This window comes from Narcine bancroftii, chromosome 9 (genome assembly GCF_036971445.1).
Source record: "Narcine bancroftii isolate sNarBan1 chromosome 9, sNarBan1.hap1, whole genome shotgun sequence".
Lineage (NCBI taxonomy): Eukaryota > Metazoa > Chordata > Chondrichthyes > Torpediniformes > Narcinidae > Narcine > Narcine bancroftii.
This window is the reverse complement of record NC_091477.1, coordinates 27,982,211-27,993,131: the sequence shown is the minus strand read 5'-3', so window position 1 is coordinate 27,993,131 and position 10,921 is coordinate 27,982,211. Positions and strand designations below refer to the sequence as shown.

Here is a 10,921-nt window from a genome sequence, read left to right as displayed (position 1 = left end):
CTAAAAATGTATAAATTTGTACTTTTTATTTGCAATCAAGACAGTCACTCAGAAAGTACATCTTTCAGCCTAAGTGAAGTGAATTACATATCGTAACAAGCGGAGATGTGTGGTGAGTCCAAACAGATTAACAAGTTGTTTAAACATGGCTGTATGTCAATAAATGCTAATCAAATACAGGAAAGACCATTCTACATTAAAATACTTGTCAGCTTCATTAGAAATTATTGATAACATATCAATGATTGTTATCATGTAGCCCTGTTACAAAGTATGCTAACAGGTGGATATGATTCAGGTACAATGTGGATAATAGAGAGGGCTTGATTGATCATCAGGCAGATTTTAACTCAAATCTCAGATGCATTGCTTTCTGAAGCCGCTAAGGAACATTAGCTGTGGTGTTCTCACAGTTTGGATCATGGTGAGAGTTTTTATGCGTGAACTTCCACCATGGCATAAGATTGTCCGTAAAATGCTTGTTTTATGTGTGGAAAGGCCATAGATCATTTACATCAGTGCAGTGTTCACAAGAAACACTCAAAATGCATTCTTATGTTCAAGAAATCACTTAAAGGCATTTTTCTCGCAAAAGTAATTATTCTTATGAAGAGCTGCCCATATAGTGGTGAAGTTGTATTGAAGCATACTGCCAAAGATGTTATCAAAGACCAACTCTGATTTATAAAAATATTTCATTTCTTTATTGGTCCTGTCAGATCAAGAAAGATTCTTCAGTATGTTTTATCCTATATGTCCTTCATACATATGGGCTATTTTAGTCACTCAAGGATTATTTGGAAGATTATATTGACTCTACAGTCATCTTTCATTTGTGGTTCAGGGATCCCACATGCTTCATTGGCATAAATTCAACACTGATATGGAGCACTTTAATGTTGTCCAGATCATCCTCATGACCTTGCCCAAGGTAATGGTTAGTCTCGGGGAGATGCATGACAATTCATCCAGAAGAATGATGTGACAGGCGTTAGTCAACTTGCCAGACTGATAGTTTCATCAATTTGTGTGGAAGCCTATTTACAGGGGTGCAGTGCTAATTTTTTAGGTGCTGGAGCTCACCAGAAACAGTGATCAGGAGGTCTGCGAGACCTGGCCTTGTGGGCGCCATGTTGAGAGCGAATGGTAGGGCGAGAAAGGAGGACGACCAGCCGTGGAATAAATCGGTACCCTGTAGGTCCAGGAGCGCACTCAGCGTGGGCTGCCCGGAGTGATGAGGTGCCTGAGCGGCACTTCAGGTGAGCTCCAGAAGCACTGCACCGCTGCCTATTTAGAACATTGAACTGAGGTTTTATTTTTAATAGGTAATGCAATTAGAATCCAATACATGTATTTGAATATTTATACATGCTTATCTGAACCATATTTTAATAATTACATAGTAATAAAATATCAAGTGGTATATTGAAATTGCAGTTTTTACCAAAGCTGGATGATACTGCGGATGAGACCCAAGCACATGGGAGACAAAGATATGTAGATCAGGTCAATTAATCTGAGATTGGCAAGTGAGCATAAAGTGGAAAAATGTAAAGTTATTCACTTCAGTAGAAACATAAAGAAGCATATTTATGGTGGGAGAGTGCAGAACCCTAAGGTACAAGGGGATCAGTCTTTCCTTGCCCATGACTTGCATAATGTTGGCATGCAGGTATAGAAAGGAATTTGAAAAGTTTAGAGCCACAGAATCATCTATTTCTTGAGGAATTGAATACAAAACGAAGGAAATTCTGCTTCACATATAAGGAATTGCAGAGACCAGATCGGGAGAACAATGTACTCCTTAATCTTAATATATTGGAAGCATTTCAGAAAAGGCTTGTTGTCTAATACCTGGAATGGACAAGTTATTTAGGATTGAACAGACAAAGTGCGTATCTGCTGGTGTTCAGAAAAGTGAGAGGGGTCAAGACTCGGATTTTGAAAGAGTGGGCTAGACTCTCACTTGGGAGAATCAAGAACTAGGGGTTACTGTTTAAAAATAAGGTATTGTCCATTTAAGACTGAAATAAGACATCTTTAACTCACAAGGTTGTTGATCTTTGGGCCTCATTTAAATAATGGTGGTAGCAGTTGGTAAATATTTTTGATCTGCATAAAGGGTGGGCAGAAATATGGAGTTGAGGTCTGATTAGCTATGACCTCATTGAGTGGCAGAACAGGTCTGAGGGCCTGAGTACCAACTCTGCTCCTAATTTGTGTGTTCATTTGTTTGTATATTAGATTCCTCCATGACTACACAACAGATCTGAGATCAAAGCTTCTTTGGCCAAGATTTTGCTGCAACATTGAGGACAAAACTCCCAGCATTTGCTATTGTTATAGTATTAAACTAGCATCAACTTGGGAGTGTGTACACATGCTGTCAGTGCTTCCCTCTTCCCAACAGTTAAGCAATACAGCTCAGGGCTAGCAACAATCTTCTCTTTAGCTTGGCTTCGCGGACGAAGATTTATGGAAGGGGTAAAAGTCCACGTCAGCTGCAGGCTCGTTTGTGGCTGACAAGTCCGATGCGGGACAGGCAGACACGGTTGCAGCGGCTGCAGGGGAAAATTGGTTGGTTGGGGTTGGGTGTTGGGTTTTTCCTCCTTTGCCTTTTGTCAGTGAGGTGGGCTCTGCGGTCTTCTTCAAAGGAGGTTGCTGCCCGCCAAACTGTGAGGCGCCAAGATGCACGGTTTGAGGCGTTATCAGCCCACTGGCGGTGGTCAATGTGGCAGGCACCAAGAGATTTCTTTAGGCAGTCCTTGTACCTTTTCTTTGGTGCACCTCTGTCACGGTGGCCAGTGGAGAGCTCGCCATATAACACGATCTTGGGAAGGCGATGGTCCTCCATTCTGGAGACGTGACCCACCCAGCGCAGCTGGATCTTCAGCAGCGTGGACTCGATGCTGTCGACCTCTGCCATCTCGAGTACTTCGACGTTAGGGATGAAAGTGCTCCAATGGATGTTGAGGATGGAGCGGAGACAACGCTGGTGGAAGCGTTCTAGGAGCCGTAGGTGATGCCGGTAGAGGACCCATGATTCGGAGCCGAACAGGAGTGTGGGTATGACAACGGCTCTGTATACGCTTATCTTTGTGAGGTTTTTCAGTTGGTTGTTTTTCCAGACTCTTTTGTGTAGTCTTCCAAAGGCGCTATTTGCCTTGGCGAGTCTGTTGTCTATCTCATTGTCGATCCTTGCATCTGATGAAATGGTGCAGCCGAGATAGGTAAACTGGTTGACCGTTTTGAGTTTTGTGTGCCCGATGGAGATGTGGGGGGGCTGGTAGTCATGGTGGGGAGCTGGCTGATGGAGGACCTTAGTTTTCTTCAGGCTGACTTCCAGGCCAAACATTTTGGCAGTTTCCGCAAAGCAGGATGTCAAGCGCTGAAGAGCTGGCTCTGAATGGGCAACTAAAGCGGATTCGTCTGCAAAGAGTAGTTCACGGACAAGTTTCTCTTGTGTCTTGGTGTGAGCTTGCAGGCGCCTCAGATTGAAGAGACTGCCATCCGTGCGGTACCGGATGTAAACAGCGTCTTCATTAGCAACAATACAGTAATGGTAATCAGCCACATGACTGAAACCACTAAATTATCAAACCCATTGTGATCATGAGCAATTATAAATGATTAATGGAGTGCTTGGTTTTTTTTAAATGGTTGAGCATACTGCCCAGAAAGGGCCCTTCCTATTGTAAAACAGTGTCTGTGGAATGTGGTACAGCTCAAAGATAACATGAACCTAGTCAGTTTTGATAAGGTGAACCTAACTTTGTTTCAGAATGATATTAATATCGGGGAGATCAGTTTAGAACAGTTTGGAACACTTTTGTATCTATGTTGATCAAGGACAAGTACCAGAAAATTGAATATTTTAATAAATTTAACTTGCTAGAAAGGCTGATTAATTGCTCAATGCTATTTTTTTTTCACACTATAAACCACATTGATCAAGATACATACATTTTCCTTTTCAAATATATACAGTGTCGATTTCTCCCCCCACCCTTCCCATCCCACCCTCCCTACCTCCCCTCCCATTCATTTAAAGTTCAGAATCTAAGATACATTAAACCCGTCAAACAATGTTGTCACTCAATAAAAATAAACAAGAAATTCCACTGAGTCAATTCTTTTCATTCCCTTCTCCTTTTGTCATTTTAGGTGGTAGATGTCCCCGGTAGGTTTTCTCTATTTGTGTTTCATGTATGGCTCCCATATTTGTTCAAATATTGAAATATTATTTCTTAAATTATATGTTATTTTTTCTAATGGAATACATTTATTCATTTCTATATACCATTGTTGTATTCTCAAGTTATCTTCTAATTTCCAGGCTGACATAATACATTTTTTGCTACACCTAGGGCTACCCTAACAAATCTTTTTTGTGCACCATCTAAATCAAGTCCAAATTCTTTGTTTTTTATGTTACTTAGGAGGAAGATCTCTGGGTTTTTTTGTATATTACTTTTTGTGATTTATTTAATATCTGGTTTAGATCTTCCCAAAATTTTTCCACTTTCTCACATGTCCATATTGCATGAATTGTTGTTCCCGTTTCCTTTTTACAGCGAAAACATCTGTCAGATACTGTTGGGTCCCATTTATTTAACTTTTGAGGTGTAATATATAGCCTGTGTATCCAGTTATATTGTATCATACGTAACCTCAATTGCTCAATGCTATTTGAGGTAAATATTTCAATCCATTTTAAATATTTTTGTACAATCTTTCAAAATGGTGACTCTAAATGTATGAAGAGATTTTATTATTTATGGGACTAAACAGTATGAACAATGAATCATGAATAATTCTTCTAAAATTCATTTCGCTTAATGTTTAGAAATAACTTGTGGAAACTTGTGGTACTCTGTAAATAAAAATTAGAATTTGACTTTTAATTTGACTCAAGGATCAGTTCCCAGTATTGTTTCCAATATCTAACAGTTTTAATTTTTTTTAAATGTTGACATACAAAGCGGTAACAGGTCCTTTCAACCCACAAGCCTGTGCTGCCCCATTGACCTAAAACCCCCAGTACGTTTTGAAGTCAAGTAAGTTAAGTAGACAATAGACAATAGACAATAGGAGCTGGAGTAGGCCCTTCGGCCCGTCGAGCCAGCACCGCCATTTTACAGATCATGGCTGATCACTACCATCAGTACCCCTTTCCAGCCTTATCCCCATAACCCTCAACTCCTTTGCCCACTAGAGTCTTATCTAACTCTCTCTTAGAGCCTCTTAGAGATGCAATTACCGTCCTAGCGTACCTGAAAGGGACTCCAATTTATTTTTATAAAAACGGGTGACTGAGCAATCATTTTAAAAAGTAATTGGGTCAAATAAGCACAAAATCAAACATTATTTGAAGGCAGAGTGCAAATGTAAAAGAAAATAAAAGTAATTGAATAGATTTCAGTTCAATTGAGAGGAGTGAATGGTGACATAAACACAAATACTAAGAACTTACTATAACAGTCAAAATAACAACGTGTAAAATGTTCACCAGAAAGCAGAGGGTGATGGTAAAAGGTTGTTTTTCGGACTGGAGGCCTATGAGTATTTGTGTACCTCAAGGTTCAGGGCCAGGCCAATTGTTTTTTTGTTATCTATTATCAATGATTTAGATGAAAACATACACGACATGATACACAAGTTTGCAGATTCAAGATTCTTTTATGATCATATAATAGTACAGAGCATATAATATTACATGAATCTGCCTTCTGCCTGCCATAAGAGTCATTATTAGTGTCTCCTTACCATGCGAGAGAAAAAGAAGCAAAAGGGAGTCCCTTCAGTCACTGAGTGTCCATTGATTTGCCTCCAGCACCCCCGCAATGTCTGCAGCCACACAGACTCCTGTTTGATCCATGGGCAACCTGAACTCCAGATCCAAACGTCCTACACAATCAGGAAGCCTTCAGCACTCGAGGGCCTGCAGCAGTCCTTCTTGCCTTCATTACCCTCTCAAATCTCGGTTCCAATACCTGGTTCCCATAAGCCAGTCTCCAGCAACCCGCAGCCCACATGGGACCCCTAACTGTAAGTTGTCTGCAGCCTGTGTGGGTCCTTCAGCCACTGAACCCCTTGCAGGTCTGCCATTGTGGTCACCGTCCTGTTGGGTCATCTCTTCTGCTTCTCCTTTCCAATGGGGTGGGGGGGGGGGGAATGCTCTCCCCGTTTATGCTGCCCTGCGCCGGTCTGTTGCTCATCTGGAGTCTCCAACCCCGTGACCGCTGCCGGGCACAGGTGCCACTATTTTTGGCACAGACGTGTGGTTGCAGCATTTTAGTTTAAAAACGAACAATGGCCTGTATGGAGCCATTGGCATGACAAGAGGGTGGTCGAACCCTTCGGAGCAGAACTGTGCCTCGACTCTCCCTGCTCAACTAAAGTATCTGATGGTACAGACAGTGAAAACAGTTGACAAAAATTACAGCACGATCTTGATCAATTGGACAGGTGAACAGAAAGTTGATGGAATTTAATAGAAAAAATGTGAGGTGTTGCATTTTGGGAAGGTGAGCATGAGTTGGACCTACACAGTGAATAGTAGGGGTCTGAGTGTATGGTAGAGCAGAGGGATCTCAGAGTACAAATACATATTTACTTCAAAGTAGAAGCACAGGTAGATAAGGTGGTCATAAAGGCTTTTGTCACATTGGCCTTCATCAGTCAATGTACGGAGTATAGAAATTGGGAGGTCATGTGGTAGTTCAAAGGTTCATTTTATTGTCATGTAACAATACAAAAAATTAATGTACACAATAGACTTTGACTTTATGGCAGGCAAAAGTTAAACAAAAAATCACCATGAGCCTTCCCGGTGCCCCAATAATAAGAGAAAGAGAACCAAGTCCCTTCAGTTATGCAAGATGTTGGTAATTTGGAATGTTGTGTTCAGTTTTGGTCACTTTACTACTATAAAGATGTTGTCAGACTGGAGGGGTACAGAGATTTCTGAAGATGTTGCCTGGATTCAGGGACCTGAGCTGCAGGGAGAGGTTGAACAGGCGAGAGGTGATTTCGTTAGAGGAATAGATTGTCTTCTTCCCAGAGTCGGGGAATTTGGTGAGCAGGGAGAAGGAGTATTAAATGGGTTGCCAGAAAAGGAGGGTGAAGCAGGTACTATTGTAATGTTTAAGAAAAATTTGAATGGATACATGGATAGAATAGGTTTCGAGGGATATTGGCCAAACACAGGCAAGTCAGCAAGGGCAAGTTTGGGGGGGGTGGGGGGGTGGGTGGGCGCCTGTTTCCACACTATATCTCCATAACCGTAAAAGAAATGCCACCCCTGGCTCCTTTTATTTCAATGAAAGATGAAGCCAATTCAGTATGAAACATTGAATTGTTCAACTTGATACAAAAGATCTAATTAAAATAGCAATCCCTACTTGAATGAAGTACATATTACCATATAAACTTGTGTAATCATTGAATATTTTGGACACATTTTTTAGGGCCAAAAAAGGGAAATGACTTTTACGCGGGTCCAACTTTTGACCTCTGAAACGTTCAAGGCGTCAAGAGCTCAGATGGGTGGGTGGTAGGGGTATTGGGAGTTTGGATGGGTGAGCAGCTGAGGAGAGGATCCGCGGTTGGGAGCTTGGATGGGTGGGAAGCCAGGACATCAGGAGTTTGGGTGGGTGAGTGGCCAGGGCAAGGATCCACAGATGGGAGCTCAGATGAGTGAGTGGCCCGGGGGAGGGGGGGGGGGTCAAGAGTTTGGATGGGCTGGCGCCCAGGGCAAGGATCTGCAGTCGTGAGCTCAGATGGGTGGGCATCCATGGCGAGGATCTGCGGTCGGAAGCTTGGATGGGTGGGCGGCCAGAGCATTGGGAGTTCTGGTGGGTGAGCAGGCAAGGTGAGGGTCTGCTGTCGGGGTATCGAGAGCTCAGATGGGCAGGCAGTTGGGGCCAAAAGAGGGTGGGTCAACTTTTACATGGGTCATACAAAAACCACCCCAATTTTGGGCCTAAAATTGGGGGAATACAATAATTCTAAAGTAAACCATTTTACAGTAAAACCCCTGGTATCCAGCACCATTGAGGATTGGTAGATGCTGGAAAAGTCCATTTTCTGGTTACTCTTATAATGCCTTAAGAATAAACAGTTTAAAAGTCAAAAGACAAAAATACACCATTGTACTTAGAACAAATTTCACTTGGATGAATATATAAACTTTAAAGCATTTTACTTTCAGTCACATTTACCGTATTTAAAACATTTAACCGTTGCTGCATCTGTGGTTCTTCCCCCTCCATGAGCCGCCCAAAAGACAAACAATAACATTATCCCCCCCAACCCCACCAATTTTACAGATGAAGCCTCTGACCAGGGTGACTTTTACCAAGCAGGGATAAGGAGATACTTTAAGAGAGTCACCCCAAGGGCGAGCGGTATCAACCAGCTCTTCACCTTGGATGATGTCATTGCTGTTTCACACAACCTTCTTCAAACAGCTGCTATGAATAAAGCACAACCAAAGCACTCCACTGGCTGAATATGTATTTCCATCTTCGCCAAAGGTTTGTGTTACTTCAGAGAACGTAAACTTGCGTATTTTTTACCTGTTTTATTCTTATTTATTTTAATTTGTAAAATTTAATTTCAATTTTCTTGCCGTTCACTTGAAGTCTGGACACCAGGGGTTTTAATGGAAATTGAATTAATTTCTTAGATTTTGGCTCGTTGAACTCTGCATAATAATAAATAGTATAATTATATATCACATGGTTATTTACAGGGGTTGACCAGAAGTGAATGGAATCTCAAATCAAAATAATTACTGACATATTAAATTGTTTGTGCAATTGAGATGTGTTTTGTTTGAAATTTTCAGCCTGGCAAGAGTAGCAATTACTTCTGGTTTTGTTTCTTGGAATGATCTCAAGTTATTGACAGAAATTGTAAAAGTTACAAATTTACAAAGATGGATAAAGATTACATCAGTGAAAACTAAGTACTGGCAGTTTCTAGGAGCCTCTTTGTTCTATTTCCAGTTAGCATAACAGCTATGGGAAAACTGTGGGAAGTACATGGCTTCCCACAGTCTGGCCCGGCAGAGATTCACTCTTCTTCCCACAGTCTAGCCCGGCAGAGATTCACTCTTCTTCCCACAGTCTGGCCCACCAGAGATTCACTCTTCTTCCCACAGTCTAGCCCGGCAGAGATTCACTCTTCTTCCCACAATCTGGCCCGGCAGAGATTCACTCTTCTTCCCACAGTCTGGCCCGGCAGAGATTCACTCTTCTTTCTTTAGACTTATTTTGTACAATTTAGTTCCCATAATGTGAAAACTATAATGCTTTCAAGAAGGTCAGCTAAAAAGTCACATCTTAATTTAAAAAAAAATACAGCTCTCAATGAATCTACAGGTCTATTTCCAGTTCTGAAAATTAATTAGATACTGGACCTAAAAAGGAAATGCTGTATAAACTGCAAACACAAAATTAATTGATCATCAAGCCTTAGTGGTTCTCGTTACATGTTCCAGCAATATAATGAGTTTTTTCATATATATATTTGCAAAAGACAGTACAATATTAATGCAAAAAAAAAAATAAGGAGCCTCAATAGCTAATGATTTAGGACCTAAGTTTCAGTTTTGCCAAATGCCAGTGTGTCCAAATCTCAGTTTCAATATATTTCAAAGTATGAGTTTTAGTGCAAGATTCTTCAGCTGTCAAAAAAGTCTTTCTCATCCAACACCAGTTTTTTTTAATTATTTGTTTAAAATAAATAATGTTTTCATTGTGTTCATTACCACAGTTTTAGAAAGTTTACAAAGAATTGAAAAGCAAGAAGATGTATATAAACATCTCATCCTGGAAAAACATATAATCACCCAATTTCTCTCACAGTGGGGGCAAGTAGTTATCCCATGTAGATGGTTTAGTTAAATGCTTATAGATATTAACCATATAACAATTACAGCATGGAAACAGGCCATTTTGGCCCTTCAAGTCCTCTAGTCCCACCTACCTGCACCCTGCCCATAACCCTCCATTCCCCTCCCATCCATATACCTATCCAATTTTTCCTTTAATGACAAAATGGACCCTGCTGCCACTACTTCTCCCGGAAGCTCATTCCACACAGCCACTACTCTCTGAGTAAAGAAGTTCCCCCTCATTTTACTTCTAAACATTTTGCCCCTTAACTCTTAACTCATGACCTCTTGTTTCAATCTCTCCTACTCACAATGGAAAAAGCCTATCCACATCAACTCTATCTATCCCTCTCATAATCTTAAATACCAATATCAAATCCCCTCTCAACCTTTTATGCTCCAAAGAATAAAGACCTAATTTGCTCAATTTTTCTTTTTAATCTAGATACTGAAACCCAGCTAACATTTTTGTAAATCTTCTTTGCACTCTCTCTACCTTCTTGATATCCTTCCGATAATTTAGTGACCGGAACTACACCCAGTATTCCAAATTTGGACTCACCAATGCCTTGTACAGCCTCAACATCACTTCCCAACTCCTGTATTCTATGCATTGATTGATAAAGGCCAGCATACTAAAAGCCTTCTTCACCACCCTATCCACATGAGATTCTATCTTCAGGGAACGATTCACCATTATTCCTAGATCTTTCTGCTCCACTGCATTCTTTAATGCCCTCCCAAATTGCTACGTATGTCCTGTTATGATTATTCCTACCAAAATGAAGCACTTTGCACTTCTCAACATTAAACTCCATCTGCCATCTTTAAAAACCTTCATTATCCACAATTCCACCTATTTTAATATCTGCATATTTACTAATCCAATTTACCACCCCATCATCCAGACCATTAATGTATATGACAAACAACAATGGACTCAATACAGATCCCTGAGCCACACCACTTGTCACTGGTCTCCAACCTGACAACCAGTTATCCACTGGCATCTTCCTTCCA

The 10,921-nt window shown here is 40.9% G+C and overlaps 1 long non-coding RNA gene across 5 annotated transcripts in view; it reads left to right on the top strand.

Moving 5' to 3' along the window:
- The window catches only part of LOC138743362 (uncharacterized), a 39,304-nt gene that overhangs the window by 17,722 nt on the left and 10,661 nt on the right, over window positions 1–10,921 (top strand). For 3 of the 5 annotated variants that reach the window (XR_011344830.1, XR_011344829.1, XR_011344827.1), the window contains exons 6-7: window positions 41–112; window positions 2,245–2,472. The exons of 1 other annotated variant lie outside the window; for it this stretch is intronic. This is a non-coding gene — a long non-coding RNA (uncharacterized lncRNA). Of the gene's footprint in view, window positions 1–40; window positions 113–2,244; window positions 2,473–10,921 lie in introns of those variants that run through there. One more of the 5 variants, XR_011344828.1, reaches the window with a different exon arrangement.